Source organism: Mchenga conophoros, linkage group LG3, assembly GCF_057382185.1.
Source record: "Mchenga conophoros isolate Kocher_MC1m ecotype Shallow Benthic linkage group LG3, M_conophoros_male_GT1.1, whole genome shotgun sequence".
NCBI lineage: Eukaryota > Metazoa > Chordata > Actinopteri > Cichliformes > Cichlidae > Mchenga > Mchenga conophoros.
Window position 1 is genome coordinate 52342110 of NC_140528.1, and position 24340 is coordinate 52366449.

At 40.9% G+C, this 24340-nt stretch overlaps 1 pseudogene across 1 annotated transcript; it reads right to left on the reverse strand.

Annotated features, from left to right (window-relative positions):
• Positions 1–3604: 3604 nt before the first annotated feature.
• LOC146579406 (protein NLRC3-like) lies at positions 3605–18601 on the reverse strand (annotated as a pseudogene). The gene is made up of 15 exons (XR_014891589.1): positions 16730–18601; positions 16422–16603; positions 16281–16336; positions 14808–14986; positions 14528–14627; positions 13443–13472; positions 13146–13235; positions 12745–12867; positions 9656–9707; positions 8918–9137; positions 7026–8820; positions 6762–6935; positions 6245–6418; positions 5026–5072; positions 3605–4949 (listed from the first exon to the last, which is right to left on the reverse strand). The product of XR_014891589.1 is annotated as a protein NLRC3-like (transcript).
• Between the last annotated feature and the right edge of the window lie 5739 nt (positions 18602–24340).

Sequence of the window (24340 nt, forward strand, 5' to 3'; positions counted from 1 at the left end):
GTCTGCGGTTGTGAGGCCGGTTGGATGTGCTGCCATATTCTCTGAAACGCCTGTGGAGACGGCTTATGGTTGAGAAATGAACATTCAATGCACGGGCGACAGATCTGGTTGACATTCCTGCTGTCAGCATGCCAATTGCACGCTCCCTCATTGCTTGTGGCATCTGTGGCATTTTGCTGTGAGACAAAACTGCACATTCCAGGGTGGCCTTTTGTTGTGGGCAGTCTGAGGTACACCTGTGCACTACTCATGATGTCAGATCAGCATCCTGATGTGGCACACCTGTGAGGTGGGATGGATTATCTCAATATAGCAGATGTGCCCACTACCACACATTTGGACTGATTTGTGACCACTGTTTGGGAGGGATGGTTATATTGTGTATCTGGAATGAATTTTAGGTCTCTACGTCCATCCCATGGGGAATGGGAGCAGTAACAAAGGTGTTGCGTTTATATTTTTGTTGAGTGTATATACCCTTTCTAAAAAATAAAATAAAATAAAAAATCCATCGGCCCATAAAAACAAAAAATCGCCAAAAAATGGCCCGATGGCCACTCCAGCTATGTTGTCACGTCCTGATCATATTCTGTGAAATGGTGACACAGACAAGTTCTGCACAACTTCAAACAAAACCACTTATTATATCAGACTATCAATATCTTCGATCACTACATGTTTTGGAGAAATCCTCCAAAACAATTTGGGTAATTAGTGGTACAGTAGAGTACTAAGGTCACATTAATGAAAGGAAGGAGTTTTACCTCAAAATAGTATTTTGAGAAAAGTCGAAATGTGGAGATTACAGTTGTTGTTTCCAGCCAGACAAATGCCACAGCAGCTATACCCTCACAAAATGCCTCAGTGAAACAAAACAATCAGCTGTCTTATCGTGTCTTGTGATACAACATGCATCCTCTTCATTGCACAAGGGTGTAACCATCGATATCCTTGCTTCTGTCCATTGCCAGACATTTCATTTTATACAAATCCAGCCAACAAGTTTACGTGTTTGTTCCCTTCTGACCAGATGCAGCTTTCTGCACCACCACATGGCCTTATAACTCTCACCACTGTTTATGTGCTAAAAGAGAAATAATTTTAATAAATACCAATTCTGAAGTAGAATTTCGCTAACTCATCTACACAAGTCATTTAGTAGACTGTATATAAGCCATAAGAGTTTTGTCTACAAACAACTGTTAACTCCACATTTCCACTTCAAAAAAATAATAAAATAAATCAGTAATATAGGGGAGACCGGGGATAGTTGTAACGTGGGTCAGTTGTAACACTTCCAATTTCTCCAATCAGGGCTAAGTTTCAAATGATGTGACTCATCCTGTGCATGCCCAATTCAGTTCTGCTATCACATGTGAAAAATCAGCACATTTTGTCAAACACAGACAATTTAACATGAAAAAAAGTAATTTGTATGCCAAAAAGTAAGTTTTTCTACTTTATTTCAATTTCTAATAGCATTATCTGCTTTGCAGTTAAACTCATCAAACTTAAATTATGTTATTTGTATGTCTATGGGGATATATTCTGTGTAGGTCTTTAGTGCTAATGTTTTAGCCGTTGGCTGTAATGTTAGCTAGTTCATGGCTATAGGAGTCTGGGTCAGTTGTAACAGCAACAGTCTGGGTTAGTTGTAACAATAATGCAGATGTTACAACTTACCACACTATTACTTTAACTTATATTAAACAAGTTGGGGTAATGACATCAGCAGAGAGGTTCACTGGTCGCATTTGTATATGCGGTTAATGCCATTGGCAACACAATTCCTCCACTGTTTGTGTTCCCACACATACATTATGCAGACCTCTGTGTCAGAGATGGACCAGTAGGAAGTACTGGTAGTGGAAATAAATCAGGATGGGTGCGAGAAACAGATTTCCTCATCTTTCTGAAGCACTTTGCAAACCACACCAAGGTAAGCCATGAAAAAAAGTAATGGAATTGCGATGCTGGTGAACAACTACATTTTTTCAGCTTCATTGTTATGTTCAAAATTGGTGCAAGAGTTGCAGGTTATAATGCCCACTGAGCCAATGAGGCCAAACTCAAGGAAGACCAACCAAAATTAACGAAATATTCAGTTGCAGAAAATTCCATAATTTGTCTTTTTTGGGGGGTTGGAATATGTTCAAAAGCTAGATTTCTGCATTCTGTCACACACACACACACACAGCTACATAAATGGCTCTAAGTGCATTCATGTGTTGAATAAAAAAGATTACATGTTAATGTTTTGTTAGTACCCTTATTTCATTGTGTTACATTTCACCCCAGGATATGTTACAACTAACCCAGACTATGGGGTTAATTGTAACATTTCACTCTTCGTGTTTGAGACCATACCATGCAATGGGTAATTGTGCTGCAGAGAAAATAGCTGCACTATTTAATAGCAGAGACATGTAAATACTTTGTATTACATTTTGAATCCACTACCTTAAAAGAGCTCCAAGCTACAGACAGAAATGTCAAAAATGTTACAACTATCCCCGGTCTCCCCTATATTTTTATTTATGTGGCCTCTAATAATTTCCGTTTTATATATTAATCACAGTCGAAATGTGTGTGTGTGTGTGTGTGTGTGTGTCCTCCCATGCTCAGAAGTCTGGGCGCTTAAGTTAATTTGCCAAGTTTGAATTAGCAACTAAGGAAGAACAAACTTGGAGTATTTGATGTTGAGAAACAGCTCTTGTCTTTTGTGGCTCACTTTGTTGCTGCTGCAGCAGTGGCTGTGACATGAACTCTGCCTCATGTGTTCAGAGAGCTACACACATCACCAAACTTGAAGGAGCTGTGTATGTGTGCTTTGCTTTCATTTGTGTTTCCACCTCTGGCCACCAGGTGGTGCGCTTTTGTGTTTTCTAGTCAACTGGGTTGTGTTTTAGGCCCCGTTAGTGAGGAGACAAACAGATATTTCAAATTTAAACCATTTAAACTGGCTCAAATAAAAGACCTCTTTAGTAACTCGGCTCCAAACAGACACTGACAGCAGAGAAGGAAACTGTTTACAGCTTAAAAAACAAACAGTACTGGAATCCACCTGCTGGAGGCGCTGTGAGCTCACTGGACCCAATCAAATTAAAATACTCCTGTGTACTTTTCTCTTTCTTCAATCCTCACCTTTTCAGATTATTTTTTTTATCCTACTCTCATTTTCAAAGATGCATTTTTTCATTTATTTACAGATTTTAATTATTTTGGTTAAATGAATCCAAACAGTCACTTTTAAATACACTCTAAGAAATAAAATGTTGTATTTACTCCACCCAGTTATGTCAACTGGTTCCACACAACTGGGTTAGTGAAATATAAAATGTATGATACTTTTAACTTGAACAAGAAATTTTAAGTACATCTGATAAATCTACTCAACCAAAACAAGCTCTACTGAAACTATAGGATTAAATCACTTTAACAGAATTGCAACCTACTCTATACAAGTTTGTAAATTAAATAAATCAAGTTTGTTAATTATCCTAACTTTAATAACACTTGGTGTGTATACTACACACATATATACACGGGAGAAGTAAACACACACTGACAGAATCTGCAAGAAGTCAAGAAGAAAAAATCCAACTGTTTTCATCTTGATTCTTTTGTCTTCACTTTTCCGTTTCTGTTACATTTCATGAGTCTGTTTTAACGCGGAATAAAAACCAGATCTCAGATTGTAAAACTGTTTCTGTTCAGTCAAGAAACACAGACTGGAGGTCAGACTGTTTTTATTGATTATGAACTGAAGAGAGACGTCTCCACAGCGTCCAGTTAGCCATAAGCTGCTCTTCTTGTATCAGCAGTACTAGAAGCTACATTTGGATCAACACAGAGTAATAAATGGATCCAGAACCATCCAGATCAGTTGTTGTGAAAACTGGTCACATAGTGGTGATATTGCTTTTCTCCAGGAACTAATTGTAGTGAAATGTTACTTAATTTGCATAACAAGAGAGAGACACAAACGTACAGTTATGCAATGTAAAAAATTAAAGACGCCTAAACAAAAAATATTTAGAGCCTGCAGCGCTCATCATCACAAAGTCTAACCAACAACGTCTAAAATGTCTAAATTATATGTTCCAAAGATTTCATCCATCAGTGTAAGCATGATTAAAATGTATATAATGCAACAGATTTAAAAATACAGTTCCTCTTTCCTCAGCACTAAAAGTATTTAAACTGTAGTATATAAGTAACAACTGATATCTGCTCTTTAAAAAAAGGCACCAAAGACAATAAGATGATAAAAAATAATTTCAGGAGAATCAGTCTAATCCAACATCTCTGGACTGAAAAACAAACGAATATATGTACGAGACAGTATACCTGATATACTAAGTAAGAAAAAGTATGAAACACCAATGTGAGAATATTTCTCTGCACAGTAAGTTCATTATTCTGAGTCAGCACAGAGGTGGATACTAGAGTCAGGCTTCACTCTAAACCCAGCATATACAGGTTCAGTGAAGGTGGTGTTGAAGGTGTGCAGGTGGATCAGTTTATCAGAGGAGACACTGTAAAAGGACACAGTTCCTGCAGAACAGTCCACATACACTGCTACTTTGTGAGAGAGAGCTGAGGGATGGCTCTTAAATCAAATTTGTGACTTGCATAGTAACCCTTATCATCACTGCAGTTGAGACTCCAGGATTGATGAGTCCTTCCAAACCTGCATTCATCCTCTTCTCCTCTCCTTCTGATTCCTCCATAAGCTACAGCAACATGAACCTCTCCTCTCCACTCGACCTCCCAGTAACAGCGACCACTCAGACTGTTGGTACACAGCAGCTGAGGCCAGTGATCAAACCTATGATCATGATCAGGATACAGCTGATCTTCTTCCACATGTGTCACCTCCTTGTTGTCATCAGACAGTTTGAGGTTTCTGTGTGCTGTGTTTGGATCCAGCGTCAGATCACAGAAATCTAAAAGGAACCATGAGAAAAAATGTAGAACAGTACAAGATTGTGTGAATGCAGCTCATAAATCAAAAATACTTACATTTCCTTAGACCTGGTCTCATCCACTGGACTCCTTGAGGCTCCACACTGAAATGAGCACATTATCTTTTAGTATGCAGACATGGCCTTTATGTTCTCTGATTCATCTTTTCTAGAGAAATAACCTTGTGTTTTATTTTATCTCTTAATAAAGTCAAACAGATAATACAGTTCTAAGGTTTTATGTATCAAAGCACAATTAAAAAAAATAAATCATCAGGTCTGTACCAGGTTCGTAAATTATCTAAATACCTAAATACAACCTTCAGTCTGCTTTATTTTCTGCCTCCCTGTGTTTCTGTCACTACAATGAACACTGTGCTTCAAATACTATTTCCTCTTTCAGTTAACACATGTGAGGATGCTTAGTTATTCAGTGCAAAACAAAACGAATAAATATATAGAAAAAAATATTTTGAGAAAAGACTGCTGTGTTCATTCTGATAATGACAAAGGCTTTAGACTTTTTGAGTCTGAATCCGTTTTTCAAGTCAAGTTGTTCCTGTTATTGTTTTTGTTTTGTAGCTTCGGTTATTTCCAGCCTCAATAGACCTACTGAGTCCTGCATGCAGAAAACAATAAAAAGTTCAATGAGAAGATGATTTTTTTCTTGATTCTCAGGAGGCTATGACAGCAAACATTCCAATTAAGTCAATATTTATTTAATTACACTTTGAATCTGAGTACTTAATTGAACTGAGAGCATATATAATTCTTCCCAATCACAATTAAAAATAGCATGTTCCTGCACAGATGACTTGTTCATCTGTGCAGCTGACTAAAAACTGACTAAAAACAGGGAGGTAAGGCTGTGACTGTGTGGAGCATGAAGTGAGGGCATAGGGAACGCAGCAGGAAGCAGCAAAATGAAACTATAAACTGGATCACAGACCCAGAACCATCACAAAGGCACCTGTCAGATCTGGGGTTAAACACATCAAAACCTCACTTAGCCATGGTCATGTGATGTTGGTGTTTTGATTGACACAGTCTTGAAACGTCAGTATCGAGGGTCCAATCCTTATGTATTTGTTACATTCTCCTTCAAGCTGTGTATCCTTCCTCGTGTTTTAACTGTGATTGGTTCTGAGTCATTCACCCACACAGCTGCCCACTTAACTGGACATACAGACTGTATTACTGGCAATCAGATCAGTGGTTACCTTACAATATGCTGGAGAAAAAAAAAACATTTTTAGCTTTAGTTCCTGTTTTCCTACCAGAGTATGTCCAGTTTCACATGTGGATCCTCCTTTAGAGCAGACAAAAGCTTCATTCCTGAGTTTCCTGGATGATTATAGCTCAAGTCCAGCTCTTTCAAATAGGAGGGATTGGAGCGCAGAGCTGTGGCCAGAGAGGTGAAGCATGTTCCTGTGATCTGACAGCCTGACAACCTTCAAACATACAACATGTCACATCATTGTAATGAACTGCTCTGAATTTGATGATGTACATGCAGTCAAATTAACAGATTCTGATTTCAGTTAAAGTAGTTAAAAAACAAACAAACTGGCTTTTCTTCACTCAGTTTTAAAAAAGAACAAAACACATTGACTTTCTGTCTTTTTTGCTATGATGGACAATCATATTTTTCTGATTTATGAAGTGTGTGTTTCATGTCTACTCTACTGTTCTCTTTCAGGGCTTACACCAAAAAAGTAACAACATGTTTAATCTATAAAATAATGACAGTTGTTGTGAAATATCCAAATCTCCTGAAACAAAGAATCAGCTAACCTGAGAGTTTCCAGCATACAGTGTGGACTCCCAAGTCCAACAAAAAGCACCTTCACTCCTGAGTCCTTGAGGTTGTTGTTACTCATGTCTAGCTTTCTCAGTCTGGAGGACTGGGAACTTAGAATTGAGGAAAGAGCTTCACAGCTTCTCTCTGTGAGGTTACAGCCACCCAACCTGGAAAGACATGAATAGCAGTGAACTTTCCAAACTTTTGAAATAAATACTTTAAAGCAATGTCTTGCCAGGATTAAAATGGATACTTACTGGGCTTTCTTGCAGGCTTTGACCACTGGCAACAGCTGCAGAAGAGCCTCTTCAGAAGCTGAATATTTCCTCAAGTCAAACACATCCAGAACTGCTTCTGATGACAGTAAGATGAAGACCAGAGCTGACCACTGAGCAGGAGAGAGATCAACTTTAGACAGTTGTCCTGAACTCAGTTGATGCTGGACCTCCTTCACTATAGAGTCATCATTCAATTCATTCAGACAGTGGAGGAAATTGATGCTTTTTTCAGGAGAGAGAGCGCCATTCATTCGTTCTTTAATGTACTTGACTGCTTCCTGATTTATCTGTGAGCTGATTCCTGTTTGTGTGAGCAGGCCTTGTAGGAGATCCCGATTGGATGGCATCGAAAGACCAAGGAGGAAGCGAAGAAACATGTCCAGATGTCCATTTGGACTTTTTAAGGCCTTGTCCACAGCACTCTGGTAGAACTGTCTTACTGAAGACTCATCAGTCTGCACTGAGGCTGTTTCTTCTTCTTTCAGCAGGTTGATACCAGAGTTGGTAAATGTCAGATGGACATGAAGAGCAGCTAAAAACTCCTGAACACTCAGATGAACAAAACAGTAAACCTTCTCTTGATACAGCCCTCTCTCCTCTTTAAAAATCTGTGTGAACACTCCTGAGTACACTGAGGCTTCTCTGACATTAATGCCACACTCTGTCAGGTCTGATTCATAGAAGATCAGGTTTCCTTTATGCAGCTCCTGAAAAGCCAGTTTCCCCAGTGCTTCAATCATCTTCCTTCTCTCTGGACTCCAGAGAGGATCTGTCTCAGCTCCTCCATCATACTTGATGTTCTTCAGTTTGGTCTGAACCACCAGGAAGTGCATGTATATCTCAGTCAGTGTCTTGGGCAGCTTTCCTCCAGCCTGTTTGGTTTTTACCACACTCTCTAGAACTGTAGCAGTGATCCAGCAGAAGATTGGGATGTGACACATGATGTGGAGGCTTCGTGATGTCTTGATATGAGAGATTATGGTGTTGGCCTCTTCCTTGTCTCTGAGTCTCTTCCTGAAGTACTCTTCCTTCTGTGGGTCAGTGAACCCTCTGACCTCTGTAACCATGTCTATATACTCAGCAGGGATCTGATTGGCTGCTGCAGGTCGTGTGGTTATCCAGATGTGGGCAGAAGGAAGCAACTGTCCCCTGATGAGGTTTGTCAGCAGCACATCCACTGATGTGGACTCTGTAACATCAGTAAGGATCTCAGTGATGTGGAAGTTCAGAGGAAGTCGACACTCATCCAGACCATCAAAGATGAAGACAACTTTGAACTTTTTAAAGTTACAGATTCCTGCTTCTTTGATTTCAGTGAAGAAGTGATGAATAAGTCCCACTAAGCTGAACTTTTTATCCCTCAGTAAATTCAGCTCTCTGAATGGGAATGGAAAAATGAACTGGATGTCCTGGTTGGTTTTGTCTTCAGTCCAGTCCAAAGTGAACTTTTGTGTCAGGAATGTTTTCCCAATGCCAGCCACTCCTTTGGTCAGAACTGTTCTGATTGGTTTGTCTCTTCCAGTTGAAGCTTTAAAGATGTCTTCACACCTGATTGTTGTTTCTGGTCTGTTTGGTTTCCAGGAAAACATTTCAATCTGTCTGACCTCATGTTCAGTGTTGACCTCTCCGGTCCCTCCCTCTGTGATGTAGAGCTCTGTGTAGATCTCATTTAGAGTGGTTTGGTTTCTTGGTTTAGCAATCCCCTCAAAGACACACTGGAACTTCTTCTTCAGGTTACATTTAAAAGTATTCTCACAAAGTGGATCAGGATTTTCTACAGGAAAGCACCAGAAACATGAGTGTTATGATTATAGAAAATGTGACAATTTCATTCCTGTAAAGACTGAATTTATGAAGAGAAATCCTCTCACTGCTCTGCAGACAGTCAGCCAGCTCCTCCTGTTTCATTATTCTCAGGAAGTTAACTGCAAGTTTCAGAAATGCCTCTCTGCTGCTCCTTCTCTGCTTCTCTTCCTCACTGTCCAACACCTCCTCTTCATCCCTCTGACACTCTGAATAATCTGGATTCAGATCATCCTGCATCTTCTTTATTTCGTTCTTCACAAACGTGATAATGTTTCCCTCCAGCATCTGGAAAATGAATGACACAATCTGAATTCACAAAAATCAGATCTTCATTGTAAAAATAAATTTTCACAGATTTGTTTTGTGTTTGTTTTTAATTGAACAAAAATACCCTGTACTTATGTTCATTTTACAGGAAACAATGAAAAAAATTAAAAAACTAAATTAAAATAATTATTATAGTTAGATTGCAGGTTTTGTACAGGAAACAATAAAATAATAACATAAATTAAATTAGGTAATTTTCAGTACTCGGTTATTTCGTGGTACATTTCCCCATCTTACATCTTAGTGCCCTGTAGTTTCCTGCAAATTCCACCTAAGTATAGGGTACTTGCACCTTATTTTCAAGTTGTGTTATAAAGTTATGCTGCAACTTTGTTTTGAAAAGTGTTTTATAAATAAAAATAAAGTAAAAAATTAATTCACTGTTGAATTATTTCTGGAATTTTTATTTTATGATGAATATTGTACTGTGCAACATGAAAATAATTACAAACAGAGGTTGGTGTACATGTACAAACCTTAAATATTGAGTCCAGATCAGTTTGATGCTGCAGACTCTCCTGATCAGCTCTGTGGAGACATCATGAAGACATTTGAACCATTTTGCACAAAAATACAAGCCAAAGATTTCTTCTTCTACTGTTAGAAAATCATCCTGATTAAAACAAGCACAACTGTGCTGTAACAAACCTATTATGTTAATTTAGAGACTTATTTTTTGGACTCCACTAGTCCAAAACTAACAGGTCAGTGATGGTTCTGTACCAGTGTTCTTGTAATGACGATATTATGGATATCTCCTGCACATTGCATCATCGCATTAAAAAAGTCAGATTCATGTTGATGTGTTGAAGTGTTTCATTTTAAATTTGACCTTTGTGCCTTTAAATACAATGAAGAGCTTCTTACAGCAGCAGCTGAAGTTTTTTTTCTGAGTATAAAAACTTATAATACACATAAACAAAATCATATGACACTTTGAATCAGCCTACACTCGGCTACATTCAGTGTCCCGATGCTGAACTAAAAATGATCATCTTATGGTCTGTATTTGTATAAATGGTCTGTATTTGTATAAATGGTCTGTATTTGTATAGCGCTTACTATCTTTCTACATCCATCCATCCATCCATCTTCATCCGCTTTATCCGGGGCCGGGTCGCGGGGGCAGCAGCCTAAGCAAAGAGGCCCAGACCTCCCTCTCCCCAGCCACCTCCTGCAGCTTATCCGGGGGAATACCAAGGCGTTCCCAGGCCAGCCGAGAGATATAATCTCTCCAGCGTGTCCTGGGTCTGCCCCGGGGCCTCCTCCCGGTGGGACATGCCTGGAACACCTCACCCAGGAGGCGCCCAGGGGGCATCCTTGTCAGATGCCCGAACCACCTCAGCTGGCTCCTTTCGATGTGGAGCAGCAGCTGCTCTACTCTGAGCCCCTCCCGGATGGCCGAACTTCTCACCCTATCTCTAAGGGAGAGGCCAGCCACCCTTCGGAGGAAGCTCATTTCTGCCGCTTGTATCCGCGATCTCGTTCTTTCGGTCACTACCCACAGCTCGTGGCCATAGGTGAGGGTAGGGACGTAGATCGACCGGTAAATTGAGAGCTTCGCTTTTACACTCAGCTCCCTCTTCACCACAACGGACCGGTGCAGCGTCTGCATTACTGCAGCTGCAGCCCCAATCCGTCTGTCGATCTCCGGCTCCCTTCTCCCATCACTCGAGAACAAGACCCCGAGATACTTGAACTCCTCCACTTGGGGCAGGAACTCATCCCCGACCCGGAGTGGGCACTCCACCCTTTTCTGGCTGAGAACCATGGCCTCAGATTTGGAGGTGCTGATCCTCATTCCCGCTGCTTCACACTCGGCTGCGAACCATTCCAGTGCGAGCTGGAGGCCCTCACCCGATGAAGCCAACAGAACCACATCGTCTGCAAAAATCAGAGATGAGATTCTGAGGCCACCAAAGCGAAAGCCCTCCGCCACTTGGCTGCGCCTAGAAATCATGTCCATAAAAATTATGAACAGAACCGGAGACAAAGGGCAGCCCTGGCGGAGCCCATCACCCACCGGGAACGAGTCCGACTTATTGCCGGCAATGCGAACCAAGCTCTTGCAACGGTTATATAGGGATCGAATGGCCCGTAGCAATGGGCCAGACACCCCATATTCCCGCAACACCTGCCACAGGACACCCCGAGGGACACGGTCGAATGCCTTCTCCAAGTCCACAAAACACATGTAGACTGGTTGGGCAAACTCCCATGCACCCTCAAGTATCCTGGAGACGATAAAGAGCTGGTCCAGTGTTCCGCGACCAGGACGAAAACCGCATTGTTCCTCCTGTATCCGAGGTTCGACTAACGGACGAACTCTCCTTTCCAGCACCCTGGCATAGACTTTCCCAGGGAGGCTGAGGAGTGTGATCCCCCTGTAGTTGGAACACACCCTCCGGTCCCCCTTCTTAAAGATGGGGACCACCACCCCGGTCTGCCAGTCCACAGGTACTGCCCCTGATCTCCACGCAACATTGCAGAGGTGTGTCAACCAGGACAGCCCTACAACGTCCAGAGCCTTCAGGAACTCGGGGCGGACCTCATCAACACCAGGGGCTCTGCCACCAAGGAGTTGTTTAACTGCCTCAGTGACCTCGCCCCCGGAAATTGGCGGGTCATTCCCCTCATCCCCAGACTCTGCTTCCTCCTCGGAAGACGTGTCAGTGGGATTAAGGAGGTCCTCGAAGTATTTCTTCCACCGCCTGACAATTTTCTCAGTCGACGTCAGCAGCGCTCCGCCAGCACTATACACAGTGCAGGTAGAGCACCGCTTTCCCCTCCTGAGACGTCTGACGGTTTGCCAGAATCTCTTCGAGGCAGTCCGAAAGTCTTTTTCCATGGCCTCTCCGAACTCCTCCCACACCCGAGTTTTTGCTTCAGCCACTGCCCGAGCCACATTCCGCTTGGCCTGTCGATACCTGTCAGCTGCCTCCGGAGTCCCACAGGCTAACCAAGCCTGATAGGACTCCTTCTTCAGCCTGGTGGCTCCCTTCACCTCTGGTGTCCACCATTTGGTTCTGGGATTACCACCACGGCAGGCACCAACCACCTTTCTACATTATAATCCATTTTGTCTTGTTATTTCATGCAGGTCATATAAAAAAGAACCACTGGTGAAAAATGTAATGTAAATAAGGTTAAAAATAAAAGATTTGCTAATTTCCTTTATCGGTTTTGTTGATGATTGTCATGGTGATGGTGTGTCACTATGAATTATGAGAATCATTTAATATTTAGAGAAATCCAGCAGCTCATATCATGGCATCCAGCACCACACATACAGCTTCAGATTATTTCACCTTCCTATGCAAAACTGGCAACCACATCAGACTGAAACTCTAATTTACCAATTAAAAGAGTCAAACTAACTGCTGACACATTCCTGCTGATTATCACATAAATTATAATCAGTGTGATGCCCAGTGCAGGGGATGCAGGGCTGTTAAGATAGATTTATTTTTCTTTTAAATTAGCAGCCTCACTTATGGAGCTCTTTAATCTCAGGACTGAGGCCAGGTGTACCACAGAGCTGTAAGGTAAATGTGAAACGTCTTACTCCTCAGCAGCAGCAGACTTTGTTCCTTTAAAGTCAAAGATGAAAATCTTTGACCGATCACTCTTCAAAGACACACAGCTGGGTCCAGGTTCAGATTTAGGGGCATCTGATGTCTCAGTGATCCTGGTGAACAGAGAAAAAGACCATCAGGCAGAGAAATCACATTTTTCGCCTTCAGACACAAAAAGTACTGGATAAACTTGGAGCTAGTCACAGTGATAATATTACAATAAGGCTAAAAACTTTGATGCTCTTCACAATGTTCTCTTTAGTCTGTTTGTTTATCCAACTGTCTTTTCTTCTTTTTGTGAACAAAGTTAAAAAATTTAATAAATAAATGACTAAACCAAACCTGTTTACTCATGGAGTTAAGATATGTTTAACAATTTGTTAACTCTTACGTCTCATCAGGAGTCAGTTTCCTGCTTTTAAAGTCAGGACGGTCTTTCTCTGGAGATCTGGGTCTGGTCTCAGGCTCAGGAGAGTCTGGTCTGAGGAGTGAGGAAAAGAATAAGGCAGGGTTATATATATACACTTTTTTAATCTCCAGGTGGAACATACGCTGGAAAAACTTTGCAGGGTTAAATTGAATGAACAAAACAGAGAGCAGTTTTTTTGTAGAGTTATTGCATGTATGAAATCACTTCTGTTTTTGTTCTTTTAGCAGTGACGATAACGTGAGGTTTTGTGTGTGATACCTTTCCATGTTGGTAAAAACCTGCAGTCACCTGATGGAAGAGAAAAATGAGAATAAAACACAGATTGTCAGAGATTTACAGTTAACAAACAGTCAGGTGAATAAACAACAATGAGGGGTCAGCTTCCTGTTTCTACAGAAAACTGTCTGGTGAAATATGTATAACATAACTTTTGAAGCATAAGCAAATAAAACAATAAAAACTCCCTAACACAGATTATATATTTTTTTCTGTTTATTGAGATATTTGATAGGGAGACGGTGGTGACCTGTTTAAGTATAATAATAGTTTTATAATATATTATATTATATTATATTATAATTAAGGTTTCATTGTTTTTCAAAAAAAATCTGAAATAAAGTGAGATTTGTTGTCTGGCAATCAAAGAGTCAACAAACAATCGTTGTGATGATTAAACTTTTTAAAGAGGAGATTAAATAGAAAACAAATTAAAAAAAAAACATAAAACACTTACATGATATAAATCAGATCAAAGATTCACTTTTTTATCATCGTCCTGAACACTGTCTGTCTGCAGCTGTTTGCTGTCTGCACTGGGAGAAGATCTGATTCTGTTCTTTCTCTATTAAGGTTTTGTCTTACTTTCATCACTTTATGCTTCAGGAGTTTGACTCTGGATTTAAGTAAACTATTCTGTAGCTCACTTCCTTGTTTTTCTCATATCTGTTATTGTTTTGAATACAGGTGCTCACTGTACTGATGACACGCCTACACTGTTAGACTGGTTAAACTGGTTAAACACTGCCTTGTTCTGGTGTTTTGCTGAATTTCCTGCCCCTGGCTACTGAATTTCATCCATCAAGTAAAGGGTTTGAACAACTAAACTTAAATAATGCAGTTACTAAATGGCGTAAAACATTTTAATTGAATAATAATTATCTTAAGAACTGTAGGGCTCTGCGTCCTGACAAAGTCAGAAATGATCCAGCCACCTGAATCAAAAACATGATAAACTACACAGAGAGCTCATCACCCAGAGGCATTAATGGTTTTGTCAAAGCACATAAAACCATCATCTGATTATCTGAAAACACAAAACACCTAATTCATGGTTCATGTCTCACCTTTAGTCCTTCCAACAGAGTCTGTTCTGCCTGCAGTGGGAAACCTTCAGCCTCCTCAGTCCAGTAAAAAGGTTCTCAAACGTTTTGTGGTCACGAGCCCCTTTCAGAGGACAACATTATCCCATATAATCAGCTGTTTGGTCTTAGCTTCACACGATGATGTGCACTGACTGAAATATTTAACCACGTTCATCAGATAGCTGACTGGCTAATAATTCATTTGTAGCAGGACAGAAGACACAGAATTACAGTAAAGAAAAATAAAAGATAAAATACGTACATCTGCCGTGTGTCCTTCTTTCACTCTGTACTTTTTTCATCAGCCCTTACAGGACACGGACCCAAGTGTATTTCCATATGCAAACACAGCTGTCACGCCCGGCTGCCTGAGGTCAGGTTACATCAGCCAGTTTGTTCCTCTGTTTGTTTTCACTACAGCTTCTGTTCAGTTTTCAGCAGCTTTGAAGAAACACACAGTTATTATTAGGTTTGGTTTTATGAGTAATGTTTGAAGACAGCAGTAAAACAGGAGTAAAAAATAACAATAATTATGTGTGTGTGTTGACCTTGAAACAAAAAATATGATCCTCTGTAATAGGAACTAATATGAGCTCGTATTTATGTGTCTCTTTGGCACACTTAGAAATGTTAATGTAGGTAAACTGGAAAATTTATTAATATTAATAATAATTCAGTGTCCAATCTCAGGTCATTGGCTCAGACGCAGTTTTCTTTCTCTCTACCTGAGCTCACCATCTCAGTGACAGCCCCACTCTTTGGTGTAAATGAGTCTTTATATTTGCTTTCTGTAACTTGATTTTTCTTACTTATTGTGTGCTCACTGTCTGTGTGTTTGTGTGTGTTTGTTCCTGATTCTTCACTTTTGTTGTTGTTTCAGTTCCAGCCTGAACTTTGAACTACATGATCACACAGTGGATTCTCCATTTTGTGCCAAAATCTGTTTTGAGTTTTCAACAACAGGTGTTTAAATCCACTGTTTCCCCTGTTCTGTTGGACCTGCCTGTGTTAGAGCCTAAAACATGACACACATCACACTGGAGTGGGTGTTCACAACCAAACCTGACAGATCCTGGAATTATTTTTTTATCTTCTGTGGAGAGATAACTGATCAAACAATCTCTGTCCTGTATTATGTCCATGACAATTTGTTTGGGCAGAAATCTGGTTTCATTTAACACAACGTATTCACCTCAACACCTGTCATGTTCATGAAGGCGATGAAGTGTCAGACTCTCAGGAAGGACGAATCAGACTTCAGCTGTTCAGACTCAGGACTGGACCTGTGTCAGATGAACACTGATTATGGCTTCAGCTCTTTTGTCAAACTGAGTCTGAGAAAAAATGAACTTTTTTTTATTATTTCCTTTCTGTTTGAATCTAAAAGAGGCCTAAACACACAAGATATCAATAGAAATCCCAGGACGTCCTCTATTTAGTACATGAGGACTTAGCTAAAAAGGGGCAAAAGATATAGACTTAAAACAAATGTCCATTACAGAGGACATAAATGCTGCTTCTCAGGAGGATAAATGTGTCAGGTTTGGTGGTGAACGTCCACTCCAGTGTGATGTTGTGGTTCTCCTCTGCCTGATAGCAGGTCTGTGTCACATTGACTACAAATGATCCTGTTGAGGAGACAGAGAGGGAAAGAGAGGAGCAGACACACTGAGAACTGGAACAAATCTGTTGTTGAGCTTTATTTGGAGTTCATAAAGTGAAGCTGTAAACTAACCAGAGACACATGAGGTGAGGATGATGAGCAGCAGGATCCTGCAGATCATCTTCTCCCTGTGACGATAAAATTTGATTTGAGGAAGAACCTTTTCACACACATTTATATGTTTTAAATAAAAGTATAAAAAAATTAACAGACCTGAATCCTGTCTCACATGAACTTTCTCATCTTCTAAAACATTTTGGCGGCTACCCCTCAGCCTCTCAGCAGCTGCACTTCTGGTAAATGTGAAAATCACAGGTGATCTCAGAAAAGTTGACTCTGAACTTGAGGTCAAGATCACAGGGATTCAAACTCATCTCAGAGCTGACAACCTGTCTCTGAAAGTGGACAAAACAAAAGAGATGATTGTTGATTTCAGGAGAGCACGGAGAGATCACTGCCCACTTAACATCAATAGATCCTCTGTGGAGGTTGTCAAGAGCACCAAATTCCTTGGTCTCTACCTGGTGGAGAAGCTCTCCTGGTCCCTCAACACCAGCTCCATAACCAAAAAAGCCCAGCAGCGTGTCTACTTCGTGCAGAAGCAGAGGAAAGCCCATCTGCCATCATCCATTCTTACCACCTTCTACAGAGGGACTGTCGAGAGCATCCTGAGCAGCTGCATTACTGCCTGGTGTGGTAACTGCACCATATCGGATTGCAATACCCTACAATGGATAGTGAGAGCAGCTGAGAAGATCATTGGAGCCTCTCTTCCCTCCACCAAGGACACTTTCAGCACCCGCTCCATCTGCAACGCCACCAGCACTATGGAGGACCTCACACATACTTTTCACCCTGCTGCCTTCTGGAAAGAGGTACCGGAGCATTCGGGCCCTCACTGCCAGACTATGGAACAGTTTCTTCCCCCAAGCCGTCAGACTCCTGAACACACACACACACACACACACACACACACACACACACACACACACACACACACACACACACACACACCTTCATACACGTCACTGCTAAGCACTCGTCTACAAAACTCAGCACTTTGCACATTTCCATTGCTCTGTCTTGTGTCTGTGTCGCCCTGTTCTGTCTAGTGTTGCACTGTCTTGTCTTGTTTTCTTTCCAATTTTTTGCACATTGCACTTTACGTAGTCCCGTGTTTTTCTATTATATGTCATATGTAGCACCAGGGCCTCGGAGGAAAGCTGTCATTTCACTCTGTACTGTACGACTGCACATGGTAATGACAATAACAGACGCTTGACACTTGACAGAGTCTGCAGCCACAGTTTCAGTGCAGCTCACCAGCACATGAAGAGTTAATGTTCGTCTATGATCCAAATCATGATCATTGTTCTGTGCACACTTTCAGCTACAAGATGTAAAATTGTCTGTTGACATCAGAGTGAAGTGTGTTGTTGTGTTACTCCAGTAACACGTTTAGATGTTTGCAGGCTGAGTTTATCTGTACCCGTCCTTGTGTTTCTCCGTCTCTGGCAGCTGTCTCTACGAACCATGAGCTCCTCTCAACGAACGTGGAAGAACATGTGAAGTTTGTTCTGTTGATTTTACCCGGTGCATTTCACTCACTGACCTGCAAGATAAAAACAAAATATCACTGTAATAGATTTTCATTTCATCAGAGCTCACAGATAAGTTGAGCATTAGCCAACAGGGGGCGTTTCTCACCAGAAAATAAATGAGGCAAAATTAAACAGGTCATGTGATCGGTGTTCTTTAAAAGTTCCTTTCAGACTCACTGGTTTATTTGAAAGTTGCATGTTAGTGCAAGAAAAATAGGTTAGTTTGCTGCACTGTGATGGACTTAACAGAACAGTGTGTGACTGCTGCACAGTGGCTGTGGCTTCATGCTCAGTTTGGTTACATCAAGTGTAGCAGAGATGAATTTGCAGTTAAGCTCATGATGCTTATATTCACTGAATTCCACCTTCATACCAGCTGAATATATAGACAGCATAAACAATTTACTGTCAGTGTAGAGGATGGAAGTCAGCCTGTTCAACTCATAAAACATCAGCTGACATCTGGTTGAATTGAATTGAATTGAATTGCTCCCTGCTCTGCTGATATTCTTGTATGCAACTGCTAGACGAACTGCTCCACTTCTCCACTCCACCTCCCAGTAACAACGTCCAGTCAGACTCTCTCTACTCAGGACCTGAGGCCACACAGTGAATCTGTCTGGATGATCAGAATAAGACTGTTGTTGGTTCATAAATGTTACTTTTCTGTTCCCTTCAGATAATAACAGATGTGTGTTTGCTGTGTTTGGATCCAGTGTGATTTCATGTGAATATTTTAAGAATCCAGCTCTGCAGTAAGAGGCTGGACAAGATAAACAGGACTTGATGGCTTTCAGCTTCCTCCCAGTGCAGACATCACAGGCCACATCTTCAGGTCCAGCATAGCAGTGATCAGCTGGAGCAGCTTGGAGTCCAGTCTTCTTCAGCTGCTCCACTAAAGCTGCTAACATGACGTTTTTCTCCAGGACAGGCCTCGGTGTGAAAGTCTTGCTACACTGAGGGCAGCTGTGGATTCCCTTCTTGTCCTCTTCGTCAAAGTGGGTTTCAACACAGTTCATGCAGTAGCTGTGTCCACAGGGAATAGTAACCGGATCCTTCAGTAGATCCAAACAGATGGAACAAGAGAAGGTTTCTCGGTCCAGCTGAACTCCTTTCTGTGCCATTTCTCCTCTCAGTGTCAGTGACTGTGTGAGTTTCTCTTCCTTATAACTGAAACTAGTCTACGCTGTGACCTCAACATCATGTGTTTCTGCAGTGAATGGAGCCTGTCAGCTCTTACACGTCACCACATGTTGGTTACACCCATCTTCAAAGTGCAGATCTGAAGGGGAGGGAACGAGGAAACACGTGGACAGAGAGGAGGTGCTGTGTTTAAGAGCAGGAAGAAGAGGGAGGTTATCAGGCTGTGCTTCACTCCAGGAAGAGGAGCAGTTTGAGAGCGATACTGTGTGTTTAACCCTTTTATTTACTGCTCACATCAACTTTTAAGCTTGTTAACACTTTCTTCTATATAAATAAACTTCAGTTTAGAAATGTCAGAGTTCTCACTGAAGTTAACAAACAGTCCTTCAGTTTTAGTCAATGCAGGAGGATAATGATCCTAAACATACAGATAAGGCAGCCACTGACATGATGCTTATGTTGCATTTAAGTTTATGTTCATTTCAGTTGTTTCTCTTCGTGAAACACCATCAGAGGTGAGAGGGTGCAGCAGGTGTAGTAGTTGGTATATGAGGCAGTAAATAAATTAAAGATTTTTCAAACACAGTCATCTCCACAAAAATGTGATAAATGTTTGACAGGAATAAAAAGAAACTCTGATCCCTCTTTAAAAGTATTTTTCTGTTATTACGGTCGAGTTGATCACAACAATAATCTTGAGCATGGACGTGGCTAAATACTGGTATGTGAGAACCAGTCAATATTAAGGTCTCCAGTGACTGACTGCAGCTTTGTACATGTGACCTGGAGATACTGGATATTAGAACTTGGTGGTCTGTAACAGCAGCTCACTAGTACAGGTTTCACAGGAGGAAGCTGGACCTGTAACCACAGAACTTCCAGTTGGATCAACAGTCACAGCAAGAATCAGCATCTGCACATTTATCATCAAGAGCAGCAGGGGGCGCTGTTACACACAGAGGCAGGTTCTCTCCCAAATGTGTCCAGAACAAGAGCTGAGCAGCTTTTTCTGTGAGTCAAAGTATTTCTAACAAACTACAGCAGATCACAGAGCCTGTGTCAGCTCAGCTATCAGAATCAAACAGTGAAGCTGACCTGTGTAAGTCAGCAGGTCAGACAGTATGTTAATGAGGGCAAATCTACAAAGCAGTAATGAACTTTTCATAAACCACATTTAATACAAATCTATGATACGTCCATAAGTCTGCACCGTCTGAAACCTCCTCACATTTCAGCCCTCATTTCTCATCATATTGTAATCTACAGTTATTTAAACTGTGTGTGTGCAGGCTGTGGCTCTGTTTCACTTCCACAGTTCAACTACAGAGGGCGCTAAAGGGTCCAGGTCATGTTAGTCTAAGTGCCTGAAAAGAAGATCAGTTTCCTTCTTTTTAAGATATCCAGGCTGAACTTCACGACAACAATTCAAGCATCTACCAATGAGAGTTCAGGATACTGTGATTGATCTACGACGGGGTGGTAAATACATCAGAGGGAGACCTCAAGTGTTTTTATGTATAAGCCATGTTTGCTCAGCAGCAGCTTTATATTAAAGGTTGTAGTTTTAGTATTTTAGCTTTTATATAAACCCCTGTTTCACCCCCTGCTATGTGCCTATTGTGAAGAGGGAAGCTGTGACCACTAGAAGTATAGTAGTAGGTGGTCGGAGGAGGCTTTAGTGGAACTACAGAGTTGCTTTGAGGTGACAGACTGGGAGACACTCTGTGGGCCTCACGGTGAGGACACCAGTGGGCTTACTGAGTGTGTCACTCACTACATAACCTTCTGCACCAGCTCCATTGTCCCAGCACGGACATTATTTGTTACCCAAATAACAAGCCGTGGGTGACTAAGGACATCAAAGCTCTCCTCAATAACAAGAAGAGGGCGTTCAGAGCGGGCGATAGAGAGGAGGCTACAACGGTTCAGGTGTTACTGAAGGCCAAGATCAGCATGAGACAGTTGTGGCATGAAGACAACCACTGGATTCAAGCCATCCAAACACAGAGGAGCTGGAGGCAGTGAGGACAGAGCCAGATACTTGAATGTGTTTTCAACAGATTCGACACTGCAGTGAATGCTCACCCCCCTGCTGACTTACCTGTAGCCAGCCTGCAATCCACAGCCATGCCACTCTCTCTCCCTCCCTCTCCACATTGCACCATTGCTGCCTCTCCTCCATCATTCACTTCCACTAAAAGACAAAGGAGAAGACTCCAGTCAAGCACATCTGCTGGACCAGACCAGATGAGTGCTGTGTCCTCAAGGCCTGTCCCACCCAGCTTTGTGGAGTCTTTTATAAATTGTTCATGTTGAGTTTGCCATCTTCAGAAGTTTTATGATGACTCTGCAGTGGTTGGATGTATCAGTGTGTCATGGTCCGACAACTGAAGTTTAACAACTTTTCTGCATCAGGATTAAAGTCAGAATGAAAATCCTCTATTTTCTCTTCTTCTGCTTCTTGTCAGGTGAGGACTGATGATCTTAATGTTGCTCTATAAGTTTAATTTTAACTAAAAACATACTCAACTTTATAAAACACCTTATGAAATACATATATTTACGAGAGCTGGCTATTTTTAGACAGGTCTTGGTCTCGAGACCACTTTTACGTGGTCTTGGTCTTGTCTTGGTCTCGCTGTCTCAGTCTCGCTGTCTCAGCTCGACATAGTGGTCGGGAGATTTGGAGTCAACAGTATCCATGACACACAACATAACGTTCGATAATGTGTCATCTGCAAAAGCATCAGCTCTAAGAGCCGTGCTTAGAGAGCGCTTTGTAGTGAATCAGAAGAGTCGACTCCCACTGAGCGAGAGCCAGCTCCTCACTTAGTTTCCTTTCACTGCTCAGCTCTCACACAGTGGCTCAGCTGTGCTCCAATCTCTCCATATTGTGGCCAATCAAATGTGAGGATATAGGATAATATCATTGTGTGAAAAACAGAGAGGGTGAGAGACGCGACAGTCAAGTGGAGCGTGCGTCTGTCCTCTCAGTACCCCTAACCCTCTCATTTTTCCAGCCATATTCTCTCCATCGTCTAGAGCTGGTGGAATTATGCTGTGTGAGACATACGGATCGCCAGTCATCCTCTGACAACTCAAGATGTAATTCAGATTCCCACTTTTGTTTGATATATAATGTTTCATTCCTATTCAAATTTTGCAGGCCATTATATAATTTCGATAAAATTCTTGATGGAGGATTTTTATATGCACCTGTTATAATTCCCTCGAAGCACAGCCAGACGCAAGTGGTTTTCTGTCACTGGTTTATTTGAAGACTTCTCTCCAAAGCCACCGTGAAAACTATACAGCATTAACAAAATAAAACTCAGCATAAGACACAGCAGTAATAACACTGTACAACAAACACGATAAATAAATAAATACCTCGTTGGCTGCATGCTGCAAAAAGGGAATTAGCCGCCGTTCTTCTGAGGTTTCCTTTAACCGTGTGTAGTTAAAGTCCACTTAACATGTTTTTCAATAAAAACCATCCTTTCTGCGCGCTTACAGGTGTTTTTCTTCGTTCTACCCAAAGAGGAAACTAGCGCAACTTGTAAGCGAACTTGACTTTCAAAATAAAAGCACCAAAACGTTGACTACAAAAAACAAACAAAGTAATGTACAGCTTAAATAATTTACAATCATGACATGGATCTTGACGAGATAAAGAAATAATCCAAATTATATACAATGTCATCATGCCAACAGTTACACCTGTTATTATTTCTATTATATGGCTTCCTTCTCTCAAGAACTTCTTCCTAATTGGAGAAATTACTGTATTGTAAAAATGTCTTAATTGAAAATACCTAAATAAATCTGATTTATCCAGTCCAAATTGTTTCTGTAGATTCTCGAAGGATTTGAATGTTGTCCCGTCTATTAATGTGCACATTGCTGTAATTCCTTTATTGACCCATCTTAAAAATGTACTATCCCATTGTCCACTTTGGAATTTTCGAGAATATGCAGGCCAAATCAGCAATTTACAGTCTTCTATAATTCTATATTTCTTCACTATAATCCACCAGAGTTTAATAGTGAATTCAGTAATGAGATTTGTGTTCGTAGACTGGATAGTTTCTTCTCCCAATCTTGCTTGTGGATGATATGATAAGCAATAATTTATCTCCATATGCTTCCATTTTGAGGTGTAATCCGGTGAACACCAGTAAACAACATATCTCAGCTGGGCTGCATAGAAATATTCCTTGAAATTCGGGAGGGCAAGTCCTCCTTTTTCTTTTCTTAATTGGAGTATTTTAAATCTTATTCTTGGCTTTGTCCCTTTCCAAATAAATCTACTAACTAATTTATCCCATCTACCAAATTGTGCATCTGGTATATGGACTGGCAATGAAGTGAATAGATACAGTAGTCGGGGAAGCACATTCATTTTTATTACCTCTATTCTTGAGCTAAGATCCATGACAAGCGGAACCCATTTAATCAAATCTTTTTGGATTGTATTACTAATCTTTACATAATTTGCCTCGTATAGTGTACTTATTTCGCTAGTTAGATAGACACCTAAATATTTGATCTTATTTGAGTCCCATTTTAATTTATATTCGTTTTGAATTGATTCTTTGGGGAAATAATTCAGACAGAGTACTTGAGTCTTTACGATATTTAGTTTATATCCTGAATTTTTGCCAAAATATTTTAATGCTTTAATCAACTGAGGAAAGGTCGTGTCAGGATCCTGTAGGTATATAATTATATCATCTGCAAAGAGACCTATTCGTTGTTCAATTTTAGAAACTAAAACCCCTTTTAAGTCTACACTTTGCTGTATATACTGAGCCAAAGGCTCGATATACAGAGCAAAAAGGGCTGGACTCAGGCAGCAACCCTGCCTGGTTCCTCTGAAGAGCTCAAAACTGTCTCTTAGGTCTCCATTTATTTTAACTCTAGCCAATGGCCTGTGGTACAAGGATTGTATACACTCGATGAAGATACTGTTAAAGCCCATTCTCTTCAAAACAGCAAAAAGAAATATCCAAGAGACTCTATCAAAGGCCTTTTCAGCATCTAAGCTCACTAAGGCTGTTGGGATTTTCTCTTTATTAACTTCATTAATTATATGCAATGTGCGTCGTATATTATCTTGTGTCTGTCGCCCCTTAATGAACCCTGTCTGGTCTTCATCCATCAGATCTGGGAGAAACAGCTCTAAGCGTCTTGTGATTATGGATGTAAATAATTTATAATCCACATTTAAGATAGAGATTGGGCGATAAGAGTCACAGTTTTCCTTGTTTTTACCTTCTTTTGGTAAGACTGATATAATCGCCTCTTTCCAAGAGGGTGGAGTTTTAGCGTGTTTTAATGTCCAGTTAAAAGAATCTATCAAAATAGGAGCCAAAACCTCTTTAAAAG